At 45.6% G+C, this 20,175-nt stretch overlaps 1 protein-coding gene across 6 annotated transcripts in view; it reads left to right on the top strand.

Moving 5' to 3' along the window:
• Positions 1-143: 143 nt before the first annotated feature.
• The window catches only part of CABP1 (calcium binding protein 1), a 53,765-nt gene continuing 33,733 nt past the window's right edge, over positions 144-20,175 (top strand). Inside the window, exons 1-3 of one of the 6 annotated variants that reach the window (XM_066978638.1) lie at positions 7,627-7,944; positions 8,071-8,338; positions 10,889-10,975. The gene's annotated coding sequence lies outside the window, so the exon portion shown is untranslated. Of the gene's footprint in view, positions 2,477-7,626; positions 8,339-10,888; positions 10,976-20,175 lie in introns of those variants that run through there. The other 5 variants (XM_066978637.1, XM_066978640.1, XM_066978639.1 and 2 more) reach the window with 5 other exon arrangements.

The following is a 20,175-nucleotide window of genomic DNA, read 5'->3' as shown; positions in this document are numbered from 1 at the left end:
TCCCCCCCTCGGGGCGACCCCGCCGCCTTCCCGGCAACCCCCGCGCGGGGGCGCGCGAGGCGCGCGGTGCCCGGGGCTGTGAGGGGGCTGTGAGGGGGCGGCGGGGGGCACAGGGCGGGGCGGCCCGCTGAGCCTGCTGAGGGCTAATTAGCTAATTTTTATAAAGCAGGCTCAGTTCTCTGGGCTGTGTCCCTTCTGTCCCCCGGGCTGGTGCTTTTTTACCTCATTAACGTGAGCCCAGCCCTCCTAGGAGGGCTCCTGTCCCTTGCTGCCTCACAGAATTAAGCTCCAGTACTAATACAAGCTCCAGCATTAATATTCTTATAAGTTCCAGCGTTAACACCTCACGGTACTGAGCTCCTTAGGCTCTGGCTGTGGAGACCTGTGAGGCTGGGGTGTGCCCTGTGTCGTGCTGCCTGCACCTGCTGAGCACCGAGGAGCCGTGGCAGGGCTGCGAGCGCGGCCTCATTGCTAATTCAGAGTGGAAACATCTCCTCTAAGGGCCTTAATTCTAGACAAAGAACACGGTGATAAAGCCGGTGGAAATCCTGTCCTGGGTGATAAACTTCTGCCCTCTGAAATGGATGCCCGCTGCGTCTCTGTCTGTCATCTCTCTCCTTCGCCTGTGCTCACGCTTTCAGTCATGTTTTCCTGAGAACTGCAGAATACGAGTTGCCTCAAGAGAAAGAAGCACAAAGTCCAGTACGGGCTGTGTAAAAAGAGACCTTTTCTGGTGAGACTGTGAAGAAAGGGACTGGGAGATCTGTCAGCTTCTGGTGCTGATGTGCGTAGAAGCATTTTCTTGGGAGAGACCGTGCTGGACGGATTTTTGCCATGTTGCTTTGTGCTTTAATATCCATGACAGGGATCTAACCATCAGCTGTTCCTCTTGTCAGTGCAGCGAGCTCCCTGGTGATAAGCTATTCTCACACTTTTGAGTGATACCAAAGAGACGAGCCTGTGAACGTGGCCGTGTTTCCTCTGAGGAGTGAGGCCCTGGGCGAGCCTCCCAGCGTGGCTGTTACCTCCATGGTCTGGTGGCGTTCCGCTTCCTGCCCTCTGACAGGGTTCATCGTGCCCTCCCTCGTTTCCCTCCTTTTGCAGAGGCGCAGCTGGGTCCCTGACAGGCAGCCCATGTGAGTGCACTCTGCCCTGTAATCCAATAGGACGTGTGCACTGTGCGTGCTCCTGGCTCGGCGCTATGGACAGCGAAAGCCTCGGTTTTCGGTCCAGAAAGCTGATTAGGAGAGACACAGCGCAAAGAGAGAGCAGTGTTGTGAGAGAACCCTGCCCTGCCTCGTTTCATGTAGGACGTTGCCTTTAGTTCCCTGTTGTTGGTTTGGATGATGCACAGAGCAGCCCTGAGCCTCCACGGCTCCCTGTACAGTCAGCGCTCGTGTTAGCACCAGTAGCACCAGTTGTGTGACTCCAGTCAGGCTTTGCGGTGTGCTGAGCTGACAGCACAGGACTTAAAAGGTTGCAACACCTTCACATTTGTTTTCTTACCTCCTCGCCCCATCCTCTGCAAGATTTGCTGTATCGATTTGTGTCAGTGATTCAAGAGACTGTCACAAGTGGCGGTGAGTTATACAGTCAAGGTGGAAAAGAACTGTCTCCTAAGAAAAGATCTGACAGAGAAAAATTCAGAAAATGCAATTTGAATTAAAGAGTGGGTCAAGACACCTGCCAAGAGGGAGGATGGATGTCTCTCCTGCAGACCTGGAGAGGCAATATGGCCTTGGAACAGCTTATGAAATAGGAACTATGAAGGACAGAGTGTACCAGGACAGGGGGAAATAACGTTGCACTCTCTATATGCATTAGAGACGATTTATAAAGCAATTTGAGAGCTTTGTATAGAAGATGCTTTATCAGTGCATAAAGAATAATCGTTTCATCAATGATTGTCCAACAATGTGGGGAATTTGCTAAACTCCCGGGCTGAATTTCTCTGGCCTTGGTCTGCATATTGATTTTATTTCAAGAATAATAGAGTAAATGCTGTAAATGGCTGGTATTGATGTGTTGTGAAGAGCAGGACAAAGTATGTTTTGGAGCTGTGTGGGTCGTATGTTGCCTTCACTGCTCAGCTGCTTCAGAGGCCTCAAAGGTTCACCAGTGAGACTTCCTTCCCTCCGTACCCCGTAGCCGTTCTAAGACTGCCTGTCTCGAATCTGGCCCTGGGCAGAGATGAACAGCTGAGAAGGAGACTCTGGGCTGACTGTGCGTTCTGTCCACACACCCTTACACTAAGTAATGGAACAGTTACAGTCACTGTGTCAAGCAAGAGCAGGTGTGTGAGCCCGCTGGTTGGGGTGTTCTGTATCCAGCTGCCCCTCCAGCGAACGTTGCTTTAGATAAGTGACCACCCGGCGGGGCTGAGGCAAATCCCCTGCTGAACCCCCAGTCCCCAGATCACAGCAGCTTCATGGGCTGTCGCAGAGCCGGCCTCGAGCAGCGGATGCATATTCGGAAGGTGAGTTTTGGTAACAGAAGCCTAATTCTCTCTTGGCGTAGCGTGAGGAAGCTAAACGCCTCGCCGGGGCTGAGAGCTGCTCTGAGCAGCCAAATGCCCTAAAAACCCATCAGAAATACTCGAGTGGGTTTTGAGCCCACCAGCCCTTCCTTGGCTGGCCTGAGATGCGGAGTGGGGCTGGAAAATGGGTGCGGTTACATCTGCTGCGGGAATGGAGCTCTGGCCTCTGGGGTGGCTCCGCTCCAGAGGCGCTGCGCCTGTCCACTCCCACGGGGCTGGCCTTTGAGTGCTGGGCTGTGCGGCCTGCCGTGTCCCTGCAGCTCGGTGCCCAGCAGCCCACGCCTCAAGGAAGGTGCTCAAACAAATCCTTATGCTTTTAGGCTGGATGCTGGGGGGTACAGGAGGGATGCTGAGGTCATTTTCCAAGCTCACCTCTGTCATGTGCGGTAGTATGCACGTGGAGGGGTTGTTCCCAAACAGGCCTGGTTGTTATTACCATTTTCATTCATGACTTGACATTTTACTTGAAGATCTACGCCTTCATCTTGGATTTACACAGCATTCGTAATCTCCAGATTATGGGTTAGATCACATTTGTATTGTGTACAATTAATTGTGCTAATAAGCTGCAATAAACATGGTGATTAATGCACACCTTCTGTTGTATGCAGCCAGCTCTTAGAATTTCTAAGTATTTTCTATAATTAAAATTGCCAGCAAATGTGTTCAGTGAAAAACAGAGATCGGTTACTGAATCTTTGCACTCTTTTTAGGCAGGAGGTTTGCATTTTGTAAATGAATAAACTGAGGTACAAAGGGATTACGCAAATTGTTCAGAGTAAGTAGCTGTCAGACTGGAGATTTGGAGCAAGGGCATCGTGTGAGTAGAGGGAACCAGCATATTAGAGCATATTGTGTTGGAGCATCAGTCCTGTATGTTGCTTGCGCATGATTCAGCCAAGTAATTACATTCTGGGGTAAAATTAGGCTGCGTTGCTTCTCCATCCTTGTGATAGCACAATTTGATCTTCCTCGAATAGCCCAAGCCATGATTTTGCTTCCCCCTGGAAGCACTGAACTAAATTTGCCATCAGGTGTGGCACCAGAGTGACAGCTATGGTTTGTTCCACTGGGTGCACACTGCGTCCCCAGATAACCCCGCAGCTGCACATCCACAACAATCTGGCTAAAATTAAAACTGCTTCTTAAATTCTCTGTCCGATGTCGCCCGAAGCTTTTTGTTCAGTTTGTCTCCACAAGGTCACCGAGACAGAAGAGTGCGGTCTCCAAGCACGTTGGCCTGGAGCCTTTCACGCAGATGCTTTCAGTTAACGCAGGGGACGCCCTCCCTCTGCCTTTGGTCCCTTCCTTACCACTCCCTCATTTTCTGCACCTCTCTACGCCCCCCTTTTTTAGCTCAGGAGCCCTCAGATCAATATACTTCAGAATAAAATCTATCCTTTTTTATTATCTTAACACATAATCACTAATCATAGACCTTTCTTATGTGTTAAGGATTAGAACCTTCCTTAGCTGAAGTAGGATGTGTTATTGTGATTCTTTTTTTTCTTTTTTCTTCTTCCAGAACTGTCCTGAGAGCACTTTCCCCTGTGCTTCCTCGTGCTCAGGGCAGAGCTGAGGGCAGCTCCGAATTGCTGGGGCCTGGGTACCCTGGTCTTGCAAAGCCATGAGTTTGCGGTTTGAAGCAAATTCTATTTCTGCATATTTCAGCAGCTTGCAGCGTGATCTTAGACTACTTCCTTTAGGAAGGTCAAACTATTAAGTTCACTTTTTTTTCTTTTTTTGAATAGCCAAGAGCAGGAAAATTCTGTTCAGGTTAATAGTGACCGTGTGCGCTAAGAAGCTGGCCCTAAACTTCTGAGCTTCGTTTTCTCAAGCTCTGCAATGGGAATAATTGCAAATACTTTGCTGGCAGATACACATTAAAAATCAGTAAAAAGCTTACTTGAATGTTGTTGATTATCAAACAGAGTAAAACTGCTTCTATCTGTGAAATCTGTAGGCAGCACGCTCCTCGTGTGCAGCAGGTTGCTGCAAGAAGCAAACAGCTGCTTCCGAACTCGTTAAGGCGAAGCCTAGAATATTTGTTCCGATAGTTTGGGATTCTCTTTTCCCTTCCCTTTCTGCATTAGGGAGCGCCGAGTGAGCCACCTAAGTTGCTGTGTGATCTGCGGTGTGGAAAAAAACCCAACCCGTACTTAATGCCTCCTTAGCGGGGATGTTAAGATGGATTAATTATTCTTTGTTCTGGTCTCTGAAGATAAAGGGTAATTGCTCTTAATTAGGAGTAATTGAAAAATTGCTCCTTCACAGAGAGCCCAATAGCATTAGCGGGATTTGAGCTTCTTGCCACCTATAGGGAGGAGTATGCCATCCCAGAAGGTATAGCAAAGGCTGCTCTAAACCCAAGAATGGCCTCAGAGGGTTTTCTCAGTTTCCAGCCTGCGCTTGAGAGCAGTGTTTTCAGCTATAACAGGTCTTGGAGCATGCAAGCGAGGCAGGGCGCGTTGTCTTGTTCCGCGCTGAATGGTGCTTCAGCGGAAGATGCAATCTGCGAGGCAGGTTGTCATTGTTGATGCCGTGAGACTTTTCCTCGGGAAGCTTCCAGGAACAAACGCCCCTCAGCTTACCTGTCTGGGAAGGAAGCTTTAGGAGAAAAGCAAACAAAAGCCTACACCTCTTTAGGAAGCAGCGCTTCATCTGTGGGGCAGCAAGAAGGCAGAGGTGCCTGCCAAAAGTGGAGACCATGTTCAGATATTAGAGTTAAGGTGAGAAAGAAGAATTACGATTTTTCCAAGGACAGAACAGGTCTTTGCGCTCTGCTTTTTCTTTCCCCTCATTTCCTCTGTGCAGGTCAAGCCATGGCCCTTTTTTGCAGTGAGATGCATCTGCTTCTGTCGCCGTGTACTGAACAACCCTTTTCTCTGCGTGGCTTTATGTTCAGCTCCAGCAGCCTCGAGCAGCATAGGAGCAGAGATGTCAGCCGCAGAGCACTTGTCTCCGTAATGAGGGAGACGAAGGAAAACACTTCCCTGCACGCCCATCGCTCAGCAGCAGCGGTGCTGAGCGCGAGAACAGGCCTCCTGGAGCAGCCTTGCATAACCCATGGCCGCTGCGTGGCTCCAGCAGGGCAGCAGCAGCGTGTGACGGAGGAGAGGAGCTGCGGGGAGCTGCTCAGAGGGGCAGGGCCGGGGAGCTTCAGGGTCTCGGAGTGGACTGGTGTCAGCTCGGAGCAAAGAGCGTGCCAGTCACTGACTGCTGGGGGCACGCGGATCTGAGTTCTTTGCCTGACCCAGCCTGACAGCGCCCTCCCCACCCGTCTGTTCTAGCCTCCATCCACGTTTAGCTGCAGCATCCCACTGCCCGGCACAGCCAGCGGAAGCCCCTCGGAAGCAGAGCGAGGCGCAGCGCACGAGTGCAGCTTTGGGTGGGGGAGAATCAGCAGCGACTCTTTTATTTCTGCTGTGCTGAGTGGGGCTGCTCGCAGAGACCAGTGAGTGCAAACAGGTCTCTGGAGGCCACGGCTGCTCTAGACTGCAGAAGACAAAAAGCACCAGAAGCATCTGACCTATTTTGGGAAGCTTGCTGGGGCTTTTTGTTTTTATCTTATCTTATTTTTAAAAGATGAGTTTGCACCTGAGTTAGAGGCTGTAAATATTTGTCGCTTTTCCTAACTATGCACACTGTGAAGACAGAAACAAACTAAAAAAATACCTTGCTGCATTTGCTAGGCTGATTCCACCAGCTGCCCTGAGGGCACGGGAGTTTGAGCTGGCTCTTGAGATGACTTCTGCCTGCTGCTGGTTGGTCCCAAGCTCCTGGTGGTGCACGTAGCAGCCTTCTTGGAGCGCCTGATGCCGTGAAGATGAGCTGGGGACAACTGACCGAGGGCACGTCCCTCAGGCCACCTCAGTAAAATTCCACAGTGCACGTGCTGGAACCCAAGCAGTTGTTGTTACGCGACCTTTTCTGTCCCTGTTTCATACCTGTGATGCTTAAAAGATCATGTTTATCCTGCTGTAACAGTAGCGACTTAATTAGAGCTGAATTTGGTCCTACCGCCTCTGAACATGAGCAGCTTCCATCAAGTCATCTAAAGGATCAGATCTAGTTTCTTCTTTCTCTCAGCATTGGTGGCATCTGGTTTCATTTTCCATCTTTCCTGAGGGAGCTCACTTTTCCCCCCATTTCAGCATGTGCCTGCTCTGCTGTATGTCAGCAGCCAGGGCTGCCGGTGTCTCAGAGCCGAGCCAGGCAGCGCTCTGCCAGCCAGCAAAGTTCAAGATTGTGGGGGCAGAACGTGGGATGCTTCAAGGAGTGGTGTCGTGGGCTGCGTAGCTTAAAACCGGTATGTGCTTACAGGTCACGAAACTAAGCCACAGCCAGTTAAATGTGTGTGTCCCCACGCAGGGTGTGTAGAGGCAGCGAAATTTGCATCCTGCAGTGTCACAGGAGCCAGTGGTTTTGCACCGCCTGGCTCCTCTTCCCTGGCACCCTAAGGGGCACCTGGGGACTTCCCAGGGTAAGTGACAGGGTGGGCGCTGCTGGTGGAGTAGCAAGGCTAGCAGAGGACGTGGTATGCCCAGCAAAACTTCTGCATGTCCACCACTCTCCGCATGGCCTCACTATTTATTGCTAAATGCGCCTGTGGGAGAAATTCTCTACATCTTGTGAACGGTCTTCACTTTCGATTCTTTAACTCGTCCCTGCTCCATCTCTTTCCCCACCCTAGCTGCGTGGCCAGACTAAAACTCCCTCAGCTTTGTACATGGCAATCAGAGGGACAGTTAAGTAGTAATCGTGAAGTGTTTCTGAAGACGTAGGATTTAAACAAACAAACCAAACCCATGAGGGGATGATTTCAAGTGCTTGGTAGATTCCTCTAGAGCATGCTTCCAATTGCAGCTCTCAGCATTTTGGTATGCATTGCTCCCTATCTATATGCATGTACAGACCTATTGCGTAGAATTGCAGCTACACTTATTATTATATAATCTGCATTGTAAGGTTATCGGCATCTGACTCAGATCCCAGATGTTAACGAAAGCATTTTAACATAATTTAATTAATTTACTTAAATTATACATACTGAGCTTTTTTTAGTTTGGGGACTTGCTGGCTGCAGGTGTTTCTCTGTAAGCGTGGGGGCAAGAAATCTAATTAGTCTTTTGCTAGTCTGTGAGTAGCAGCGACTGATGGTGTCACCTTCTGTTGAAGCTCGTTTTTCAATAAAATTGCAGGAGTTTATAACATGGATCCGGAGCTCCTGCTCCCATTCACATTCCCTCCTACTCTACCCTATATTCTCCGACAGCAGGATACCATAGTGACAAACACAGCAAACATTCCATGTGAGGCACATACTAAATCTCCAGCTCCGTTCTTCAGGAAGCCTTTCACACATCACGGCTCTATACAGGAGATGATATTCGGAGGACAGGATACAAGTAATTTTAGATTAAGTAATGGACTTAAGGACTTCATATCCAAGCAGACTGTCTTTCTGGCTGTCAGAGCTGTGTAACTGTGTCACCAATATCCAGTCTGATGTTTTCTTTATTATTATTCATAAGCTCCCATTCCAAACAGCAATCAAACTCTTCAGGCTGCGCCGTCTTGGGGATTATCACACTTGCAGAGCGGTTAAAGTCACTTCGCCTCGAGTCTTCTGCCTCTGAAAAGTGCCCAAGGCTAATCGCTGCGAAATGTGACGCCTGTCATGTCTCCTCGTTCAAGTGCGTGCGGCGGGCCTGTCATTCCCTAAAAGCCTTTACATCTGTTATTACACGGTAATCCTCGTGCATCGGGCTTCCAAACCAGCAGTCGGTGGGGCCCGGCAAGGTATGGCTCAGCCTTGCTTTGCATAACTCCCACAATGCAAGGCTCTCCCTCCTGGAATCATTAATAAGCAATAAGAATATTATATAAGCTGGCGTCTTTTTTTAAACCATGATAATTTCAAATGCTATTATAATTAGGACAAAGATGAGAGTTTGAGCCGGGGGAGGAAACAGACAAAGGATTAAGCTGATCTCCACCATGACGTTGGAAGGTTTCTTTGTCTGTTATATGCTAGTTTGGACAACAATGGGTACACTTCAGCCCCATGAAGAGGAAAACAGACAATTTATTTAAAAGTATTAATCCTTTTCATCCTGAAATGTTATCTATTGCCATAAATAGGATCAGAGCTTTCTAGTCCACTTATATTCTGATCAACTGACCCTGCAGTAAGAGCCTGAAAAGCAGTGTATGTTTGTGTTGTATCCTGATGCTTTTCAGCTCGTTGGTGGGTTGGGTAAAGCGGACAAAAATGTTGTGTTGCTGGGAGTCTCTTTGCTTAAGGCAGTGACTGCTGGCTGCAACCACAGGGCAAAGGCATGGCAAGAGACCTGGCCTCCCAGGTAGCGGGTCCCAAGCCACGGCGGATCAGACGTCGTGTTTCCACGCAGAAAAGTTCAATGTCTGGGTTGAGGAGGCAGGATTTGCCGCGAAGGGAAACCAAGTGAAGGTGTGGGTAATAGATGTAACTAATAGGGCCGCTTACTCTGGAATAGGGAAGATTTTAAAAGTCACTTGTCAAAATCATTTTCCCTCTAATGCTGCAGCAGCCCTCGGATATGAGCATGTTCCTGATGTTCCCCCTCACTCACATGCACGAACACGGGGAGGCAGGCGGGAGGAGGCAGCTGCACTGACACACTATGGGGTTTGCAAGAACATGATGGCAATTTAGCAGAACGATTAAAAGATTGCAAACATTTATTAATAGCTTTGCTGCTGCAGCAGCTCTGCCGGAGAAGCCTTGCTTCCTCAGGGATGCTCTTACCTCCTGCCCCTTCCTTTCCATAGCTTTAGAAATTGAAAAGTCATTTTTGGACTCATTTGCAATGCAAAGCTGTAGCTACACCCCAGGAGTCCAGGCCACTTTATCCCACTACCTGGGAAGGGGCAGGGGGAACCTGAGTGTGAGAAAGAAGTTACGCAGAGCAAAAAGAAAGGGATTTTTGTTTTCAGCTATTGCTTGGCCTTTTTTCCTCCCTGTGCTCCTCTCTTCGTCTCCTTGGTCTTCTTCAGCCACTCCTTTTCTTCCCCTCGGGTCAGAGTGACTTTCTGTTGCTGGCACTGGGTTGAGATGTGGGTCTGCAATGTCTTTTTGATGCTTTGTGACAAAATGAGTGGAAGACAGTATAAAAGCAGTATTGGAGCAGATCTGGTCAAAGTTCTGCAGAGCGACCAACAAATCCCCTAAGAGTAGAGTAAGATTGGGTCTTTTGCAATTCTCATGACTATTGTTGTCTCCTCAGATTTTGTTTTACTTTTAACATTGGGGAAGGGGAGAAGGTGAAGGTTCAATAGTAGGTAAAAAAAAGAAAATAAGAAAAGGGCGATGGGCTGAACAAGAAATCACCTTATACTTCATGGCTGATCCTGCCGGACTGCAGTGAGCACTGTAAATGAGCTGGGCACTAACGATGTTTGAGTGCGCAGTATCTGAGACATTTTTATCCCGCAGAGCAGATGATGGTGACTGACTGGTGGAAGTTTGCAGCAGGAGAATATTTATCCTACGCATATGGTGACCTCCTCCATATTCCCATCCCCAGTGAAATAATCTGTTTCTTGCACTTTTTTTTTTTTTTTAAACTGGATCCTACTAAAATGTACGGACAGCCTAAAAGGAATATATATATTTCTTTCTGCTAAGCAAAGCTGACGGTAGACATGAATGCTTGTGTTCCTGTCATTATCTAAAATCCTGCTTGGAATCGGGTAGGACGGCAGCGCGCCTCAACCACAGCCGTTCCTGTACAGCATGGCCACAGGAGAAAAAATACACTGGGGAAAGAGTGCAGGAAAGTGTCCTGCATTATTCTTACCTGAGCCTAGCATGCTCCGTTTCCATAGTTTTGTCTGTTACAGCGTGCGCTAGGTTGATTTGACTCTTTTTGAATTGTTTCCCCCATTTCTTCAAGTTTGCAGTTAAAACATTGCCTCCATCAGTTTCCAAGTGTTGTGTCCAATTTAGAACTTGACTAGGATGAATTTGTGTCCTTTGTAAGGCATGGAGCTCAGGAAAAGGATCTGATTTCCTCTGCCCACTTCTGTATGCAGTGCTCTTCGTGGGTTGACCTGTGAAACCACACAACCTGAGAGAGAAGTGCAAGCCCCACAGAAATCTTGCCTGCTTGGGATGTTTAATGAAAGCCTATGTGAATTTCTGTAGAGCTTGGCAGGCAGCCTCTACAGCCTTAAAAAGGCCTGCTTTTGTAGAGAATGTATATAATACTTTGTATAATCCCAGACTAAAAGCCAGAGTACCTACCTGCAATTGTAGTTAATGCCCTGGGTTCATTTGGACTAACTGCTTCCTTCAATTTGTTTCTTTAGGGGCTGGACTTCCCTTGCTCAGAATAGCCCAGGAATGACGAAAGAGAATTAAACAGACCTGGATGTTGGAGAGGTACCTGGTCTCAGGTGAGATGGAATTCTATATTCTATATACGATCCCTCAAACGCCAGTTTAACAGAAGAAACTGATTTCAGAGATACTTTCTATCTCATTTCTTGTTTGAAGATTGAAAATCGCAGATCTTTCCAGTTAGTAGCAGCTATATATCTTCAGTTGCCCTGTCAAAGTTCTCATCCTTTCCTGGAGGTAGCTATTTTATTGGCATTGGTTTCAGTATCTGTAATTTCCAAGTTCAGTGTGTGTGATAACAAAAGGATGCCTTGCAGTCTTGGGACAACTGGGACAGCTGTTGGTGTTTGTTTTTTTTTTTTATTTTTTATTTTTTTCTTGTCCTGAAAGGGTGTTTTGGAATGTGTTGGCCTTTACACGTATTTAAAGAAAGAGTTTGTATTTCTTCATCGTTTCCCCTGCTCCTGTCAAAATCTCAGCCCTCAATGATCCTCTTGCCTCCCATATACCTCATTATCTTGTTACTAACCTATTTTCTTGCTCATTAATTAAAAAAATATATGTATGTTGTACTATTTAGGGTATGAGAACCACTGTCCTCTTTCTTGTGGAGTAGTCAGAGTGTAGCCTTTACCACTGTTAGGTCAAATGCTCCCTCTGGGTACGCTGTCCATACCTCTGGAAGCAATTGGAATTGTGTCTTTGCAAATGAGTAAGAATTTGCTTTCTTATATATTGAGATATATCTGTAATCGTGTATCTTGGCCTGTCTATCTGCATTCAAGTGGCAAGTAACAGGACTACAACTATGGCCAAATAACCTGTATTAAGATTCAAATACAACAAAAGAGCAAAGTGTTAAGCATCTCAACTGATCAACAAATTTATTATACGATTAGTCTGCAGTTGTACCACCTTTGTGAGGCTTGGATTCCACATAAATGCTAAGGAATACGGTGACCAAAAGCAATGTGGCTAGTTCTTTTCTAACTGGAAAATGTAGAGACGAGAGAAGAGGTGGTGAGCCTGTCGCTTCTGCACAGTGAGAAGCCAGGAGGTGAGGATCTTCAGTTTTTATTCACTTATTTGGGAGCAAGGCAAGAGAAAATAGGTGTTCTTCTTTGTATCCTTGCTAGGAGACTGAGAAGAGGTAATAATGAGGAAAGGGAGAAGAGGGTAGAGGTGATAACAGAAAGGAAAATTGTCCTTTCTTGGTGCCGGGTACTAATAAATAACTTTCTAGTTGCTAAGGAAGGTAGGAAGCAGAGTAGAGGACTTTTCAAGGTTTTGGTTCTTCTGTGGAGTAAGTGCCTTTGAAGAAATCTATTCAAAGATAAAATATTCCAAGAGAACATAAATATAGGAATGATGAGGCTGCACATGATGAACTTGTTAGTTTTAAAACTCTGTCAGAACAAAGTCATTAACAGAATGTGCTTCGTTGATTTGATGGTGGATTAAAAACTGGAGGGAAAATGGAAAAGCAGCTAATGTAAAACTGCGTCATCCTCTGCCTCCATTGAGACAACACTGCGTCACCTCTGCTGGTAGCAAAAAATCTGCCAGCCTTTGTCATCATTTTGTATCACAGCATGACCCGAAAGCAGATAGCATTCCCTCTGCTGTCACAAAGTGCAGCACTGGGGATCACTTGCAGGAGTCCAGTGACCACGTAGCTGGGGAATATTGCTCTTGTCACTACTACTGAACAGCGAAAAGCTGGGGGAGCTGAAATGTATTGCTCTTTTTGTGCTGTTTGTCTGGATCCTCATCAACCTTACCAATTTTCAGTTCTAATGAGAGCCATATGTGAGTTTTCCTTCTCAAGGTACTACTTGCAAAGGTTTGGCTTCAGCTCAACCGCAAGATATTCTTGCTTGCCTGACGTGTTTGTCCTCTCTCACTGTTGTCCAGAGTTTGCTTCCTCACCCAATGTCTGGGTGAGCCACAGGTCACAGCCATTAAAGGTAGTTTATGGAAAACATAACAGAATCACTTTGATCACATCATTGTTCTTCTTTGGCATCAACTTTGTATTGTCTTCCCTTCCTGATAATCTTTTTCTTCCTTTTAACTCAGTATTGGATTAAATGATTTTCTCCTACCATAGGTACTCACTCCCAAGCCCTCTAATCTCTGTCAATCACAGCAAATTTGGTACATTACAGATATCTTTTTGTCTTGGCTAGGACTTGTGCATTACTTGCTTACATGGATGTTTATACTAAAGTTCATGAAACATCCATCCTTATTGTCTTGGGCTTGAGAGAGGACAAGTTTCAGTACAGCTCCATTCGCCTCTGATGAAAGCCCACACGAACAAAGCAAATAACTGCTAGAATCTCTTTATCTGAGCACCTGGATATTTCTCACAGTGACTTTTCTTGTTAAGATTCCCATCTTCTTTCCTCTTAGGTAATACCTGGGTGTGCTTAGTAGCCAGGTAAGGGTCTAGCGTCTAGCTGCTGCACACATTCACTGAACAGATGTCAAACAGATCTTGGTAAGGCGAAGTTCATTACGAGTAGAATGAGAGATTCAGAGAGGTGCCCAACCATTTCCATAACAAACCAATTAGCGGGCTAGAAGCTCTGGTTGAGGACCAAGTGGCATGGATAACAGGATGGACAGAGGGGGCCGAAACGCCGGTGTCACTTTCTAAGTGCTCTTGATAGATTTTACATTATTCTTATTCACAAAGCGACGTGGCTTTTGGGTGCTTCTGAGTAATGAGTAGAGCCAGTTTGTTTAGTGTCCCTGTCCCCCAAGGCCACTGCCCTTTGAGAGAGAACAGCGTGTACCACTGCTTTTGGCAGCCACGCTCCCAACCTGACGCAGGCGGTTTGGGGGGGCCACGTTGCCGGCTGAGCTGACTCATTCCGCCTCAGTGGCTCATTGAGGAGCTGCAGGGAGAAGCTATTTATAACCAGACCTTTCAGGTTCAGTGCAGCAGCATCTTCAGCAGGAGGAGGGGGACAGAAATGGGGAGGCACGTAAGACTTTTCCGATCCAAATGAATCTCCGCCCCAATATCGTCCCTAGAGCCTCACATCCACCGGCTGGCTTCAGCCAGCCCTTTTCCCCAAGCCTTTTGCTCAGCTGGCTGGGTGCTCTGGTCCCAGCGTAAGAGTCTGCTGATAACTCTTCAGCTCCTCAAAGAGCAGGGAGACAACTGTGAACATCATCAGAGTGAACGAAACACAAACTCCTTCTGCTGTAGCTATTAGACAAGCTGTTACTGATGTTGTCTGACCCGTGGCCGTAGCATTATCACCTTATCTTTTCTCTGTCCCAGTCCATGTTTGTCCCTGGCTTACCATCAAGACAAGCTCTTTTCATGGGTGTTTTCAAACAGTCTTCACGCTGCCAGCAAATCCCATTTAAACCTCCTGAGGTTTCTCTTATATATACAAGCTAACACTGTAATTTATAAAACTGTAGCTGTTTTTCTGATCTTGCCGTGGACTCATTACATCTTTAGGTGCTTCCATGACTCCATATGTGAAACAGAGATAATGATACCCCCCGGGTTAAGCACAGTGTGATCTGCAGCTATGAAACACCACCTAAGTGGTAATATTATTACCAAAGAGTCACAGAACAATAGGAAAGCATACTACACAACAGTAGAGGACAGCAGGTGTAAAAGAAAATATTTACTACGAACACATACCTCTTTGTATCTAGGTTACTGTGGCCTTTATCTTGAACCACATTAGCATACAGTAAAAATATTGGAATTTTGTGTTAAACTAAACTTCATGTTGCCTGTTCTCTTAATTGGTTTTTGAATTCAAAGGGGGCCCTGTTGCATGCACGCTTACCTTGTTCTTGGTCTACATCTGCCCCGTTGTTAAACCAGTTTGTGTCTGGAACTGGGTAGTGTCATTCCATAGGCTTCTTCCCATAGCTTAAATGCTTCATATTTAGCTTCTCGGCTTCTCTTTTTCTTCCTTCTACCTCCTTCTTCCTACTCCTTTTTTTGCTACGTAGATAACTGGCTTCTCAGTACACAACCAGTATACAGTTTGATGCATATAATGTCTCAGCGTCTCATCAAGGCCATTTGGTAGATCTGTAGCTTTCTTTGGCATTTTCTCTTTTGGCCGTCCTGCATCACTGAGCTATAGACCCGGAGGCATGCTAGCCTTTTTTTGCAGTGGGTTGTATTTATTATCTTCATACAGAAGCTGTACTATAAATAATTCTTGCCTTCGGTTTTGGCAACTATCTAAAGGGGAAGTCTACTCTGCATTAAACGAAATAGTGCTGTGACAGCCATTTCTTTCTCAAAGCCCAGTTATGAGACTATAGAGACTTGTGGATGTGAGATGTTCCTTGTATGCTTCGTCTAAAAATTTGGACCGGAGGTGGCCTCTGCAGAGTAGCCCCAAGTCTCCCTAGCTGCCACCGTATTTTTCTGAATCTCAGTTTCGTTTTGGAAATGGTAGACCTATGGCTCTTGTGCTTGCAAATAAGCCTCTGAAACCTCATCAAAATGTAGCTGGTGCTGAGATGTTTGTAGTAGTCTTGAGAGAACAAGACCATGTTTCAGGGACATGAAGTGTCACTTTCATTATTTTTGAGTGGTAAACTAAGATGTGCAGTGATTATAAGAGTAATGTCAACTATGTTCCTTGTCTCTTTCTTCAGAAATTTTACACAGCAGATAAAATGGTTCTTAGAGCTCTTGGCTTATCCTTTCAGCGACTGCCTTGTCTTCCCTTTGGTGCCTTAGGCACCAGTGAGCTCACATACACTGTGTGAAGTGCAGCCAGCCCCCCTGCGTGCCACCGCCACCTCTCCTCTGCCCGAGGCTTACGACTGCCTTCAGCAGACCCCAGCAGGGGATCCCAAGGATGGGCACTACAGCTGGAGAGCACACAAGGAGATGTGTCCAGGTTTGGCTCCACAAACCCAGAAGTGAGAGGGCCAGGAAGGGAAACCAGGAGTGTGCATACATGTCAGAGGCTGGAAGGGATTTACCTCCCTGCATTTCCAATTGCTTGTTTTCTATCTGGGGAAAATCCCTTTTGACAGCCCAGGCAGTGAGCTTCTAATTCCTGTCTCCGGCTCATTTTTCACTTCAATCCCTCAGCGAACGGATTTTAATGCTTGATGGATTCAAACAAAATTATTTCCGTTCCTGTGGCTTTGCAAAAGCCTCTAGGGTGTGTGTGTGTGCGCAGGGGAGGAGGGATGGGGCTTGTTTTCGTTACACTCCAATAAGCCTCCTCTCCAGGGGAAATGTATTTCATTTCTTCATTTAGGGCTTTCTTGCTGATGATTCCTCCCATGCTGTCCTTCTGGCTGTTGGGTCAGAGGACGACCTGTGAAAGATCTGCTGTTCCAAGGGGTCCTAATGCCACATTCCAGATCAGTGTTTTTGCTGCAAATAGGGATGCAAGTAGCATGACCAAACCGTGCACCCAGGAATAGCACAGGAGTGGGGAACCACTGTGGGAAAACTTTCATCGTCCCCAGCTCTAGCTGGGAGTGAGGCAACTCCAAGGCTAAGAAGTGGGGTTAGAGACTGAAATGGTGTGCAGGTAGTCAGCAGTCTTTACCATAGACATCTGGTTTGAACATGTGTACAGTGCATGCTGCTGCTGTTGTAATCAAGAAGTATTGCTTCTCATTACAATTTTGAGCCTCTCCTACTAGCAGAAATCACTGTAGGGAACTGTGCAATGGCTCTGCTTGCATAATATTCAGTAGTCAGAATTTCAGCTGCTTGGCCACCACGTGTTGGGGAAGCTAAACTTAAAATGCTCAGTATCTATCTCATCCTTCTATCCAAGCCAAATCATCGCCATAGTGAAAACGAACAGAGCAATGGTTCTATGATACATGGTGTAATAAACACTTATAACCAGCATGCTGAAGGTCCTCAGTGTTTTCTGAAGGATGTACAGAGGTGTGTGAACTTGACAATGTCTCGCGATGTGTAAAACCGCTGCTGTTAGGGTGTGCGAAGCCCACTTGGTGATACCACGTCTAGATTAAGTTGTTTCAACTTATAACTGCTACCAAGATCTTTCTTCCTCAGTCAATAAAAGTCTTGTTCCTGGAGCTGGAAATGTATTGTGCGTTCCTTTTCAGTGTATGCTGACTTCTAGGACAACCTCGCGTGTCCACAGAGTCCTGTGAATACTTGGCTAGAGCTATTGATTTTCATTGTAGATGTGTGCTGCATCAGTCTCATAAAGCTGGTGGATCTGGGGATGTACAAGATGCAGCTTGCGGGTTTATTCCATTGTATATATCTTTATAAAATCCCAGTTCCTCTGACTTCAGCTTTTTTCAGCATAGGTACTCTAATTCTCATTATTTGTTTTATTAAATACATGTTCTACAGGTGAGATGCCCTATTCTGTTAGTGTGGTTTTAAAATTTCTTGCAAAACGGACTATTAGCTTATAAATACAATTATACATAAAGCATATTTTGAAATTTTAGTTGTAAATACAGTAACAGCATATCAGAAATTATTTACTTTATTTAGTTAACATATTACTGCTTGTGATAGTATTTTTATTTCAAACTTGTCAATAATCCCCAAGCTTTTGATCCAGGAACAGTAAGTTTAAGTGTTAATAAAATCATGGTAAGTCTGTAAGGTAGAAAAGAGCACTAATTTATGGACCAGTAGATATTGCCTAGCCTGAAAGCCTCAGCTAATTATTACACCTTTGATACAGGCAAGTCCTTTCTTACATATCTTTGGATTGTAAAAAATGACACCTAATTGACATTTTCTGGTGGCTTAAAAAGAAATTGACCTAGATATGAATAAAAAGAGAGTTTTAAAATTTCTGTCTAGTCTTTCTGCTGGAAACGTGGAGATTTTACTGCAGAATTAACTGATTCATTAACACTGTGCTTGGTCACCACAGAAAGGAAGCAGACAAATATTTGTAAATTTTATTTTATTTTTTAATACTCTCTTCTTTCAGCATTGTTCTGGATTTCTTGTGTTGTATTAGTAACACTTATTCATATTTTGGTTGAACATTCTCCTGAGTCCCCAGCGTTCCATTTGACAAAGGTGTGAGTTGAGAATTCAGTGGGTTACCCGTTGGATTGAGCAGCTGCAGATCAAGCTAATATAAAATACATATCAGCACACAACTACACCGGTTTTATCAGCAGCATTTATCAATAACCCTAGCTTTTATTTTAATACTGGTTTCCACTGCGTTGCTGGAGTGAGGATAATGGAGACGAGAAGTTACCTATAATGGCAGAACGCCGTGTCAATACCACTGGGAGAGCATCGTGTTGGGTTGTTTTCTTTCCCTTGTCTCTTTTACGTAGTCGGCGACTCTGAGAGCAATAAGCCTTGCCTGCATTGGAAAGGCTTAGAGATACATCTGGCGTCTTTCAGCTGGAAAATCGTTATCGAGCTTTTCCTTTTTCATGTACTAACTTTCCCATGTGTGCTGTCAGTTGCTCAAGTCTGCTATTTGTTGTGCCTTTGGCACAGTAAACAGTAGTCTTAGCCACTTAGATGTTTTTCAGTCTCCTATTTACTCAGATATCTCGTCTCTATAATCCTTTAATGGTGACAGGCTTATCGGTGTAATCTCAGAATTTTACCTGGGTATCTTTTGCTCTCTGTTTTTCATTTATTTATTTATATTGTGCATAGGACTGCTTCTAGCATCATACACTCTCGTGTCATTGTCCAACCTAATAAATGTTCCATTTCCTCCAAGCTGGTAGCATATTCATTTATCACTATGACACTGAGCTTTTTTCCTATGAACAGTTTACCTGAGGTAGAAGGCAATGATCTCGTCAGTGTTGTGCAAGCTCAGCTGCTGCTTGCCACATTTGGGAAACTGTCTGATCCATGACATTTGCATCTTCTCCCATGTGCCGAGTGTCTTCTTGGTCCATGCTGCTTGTCGTAGCGCGTTTGATTCTACACGATTTTGTCTTTGAGCTTAACATGCTTTCCTCGGATCTCTTTCCTGGTGTATTTTGTGTTTTCATTGTGTTTAGATCTGCCCTGTGCTTAATTCTAGACTGGATGATTGCCATAGATTGGTTCTTTGACCTTGTATCAGCCTTGAATATTTTGAGGGAAAACCAGTTGCCTAATAAAAGACCAGGCCATAATTTGAATTTTCAGCAAAAGTCCCCCAGGAGACACCCCTTAGTAATCTTTGAAACGGTAAAAATCAGTCTGACACACGTATTTCTTCAGTTTCACATCGTTTTCTTATATTTGCCTAAAAAACATTTTACGCTTCATTTTTCTGTGAAGTGCAATATCTCATAATGTAAACAGATTTTTAAGGGGTTTTCATGGCCAGAGTTGACTGGAACCTCTTAAGCATTTCAAAAGTTTCAAAATGATGAAAATTGAGCATTATGAAAAAATAAAGCTTCCTTTTGATTTGTCTCCCTTTTTGCTGCCATACATGGCTTTTAGATAAACATGGGTTTCTAGCATATGCACAAGCAATTTAATATTTTCCCAGTTGCATTCTGTATTTTCAGACTTTCAGCTCTTCTGGGCACCTTCGTGGCTTCTTCCTTTCCATTCAGGTTACACTCTCACATTCCTTACTTCTGATCCCATACGGCATTCGGTAATCCCTCTGCACCCAAACTGCTTAAAAAGTTATTCCTTATTAACGACACATTCCCAGCCAACTCTGCTTAACAGAATGAAGGCTTTTGCCATGGTTCTGTTCCTGAATTGGGGCTACTAAATCATGTAAAGTTACAGCTGCCGGGGCTGTGGCTTGGGAGGGAACACGCTCCAGGCACGGCCCTTACAGCAAGGGCGCTGAGTGGGAATGGCATGTTGCAGAGGGGCCAGTCCCCAGGTGTCTCCACAAGGAGGTTATCTCATAAGCAAGAAGAATATTGAAAACGCAGTCAATATTATGTGCCTGATTGCCATATATTACAAAATGATATTCCTGTAGAACAGAGTGAAAGCCAGCAAGTAATTGTTCCCATGAGACTCTCAGGGAAATGGCTTGGGCTCGCAAAGGAAATTCCCTTTGGGGCACTGCGTCGAGGAGCTTGGTTTGGAGAAACACAGTCAATCTCCAGAAAATAGATCAAGTAAAACCCAGTTTATTTAAATAGCACTGAGCCCTTGGAGCTGTGGTGCTAATTCCTTTTGGCCATTTCATGGCTAGCAGGAGCTGAGGGTGCAGCTGAATGACAAACACACGGAGTGCAAATTCAGCTCTCACGTGCTTTTCCAAGGAGGGCCAGTGCAGCCGCATGGGTG

This window comes from Anser cygnoides, chromosome 17, assembly GCF_040182565.1.
Source record: "Anser cygnoides isolate HZ-2024a breed goose chromosome 17, Taihu_goose_T2T_genome, whole genome shotgun sequence".
In the NCBI taxonomy this organism is placed as follows: domain Eukaryota; kingdom Metazoa; phylum Chordata; class Aves; order Anseriformes; family Anatidae; genus Anser; species Anser cygnoides.
The sequence above is the reverse complement of the archived record's forward strand: the minus strand, read 5'-3'. Positions and strand labels throughout refer to the sequence as shown.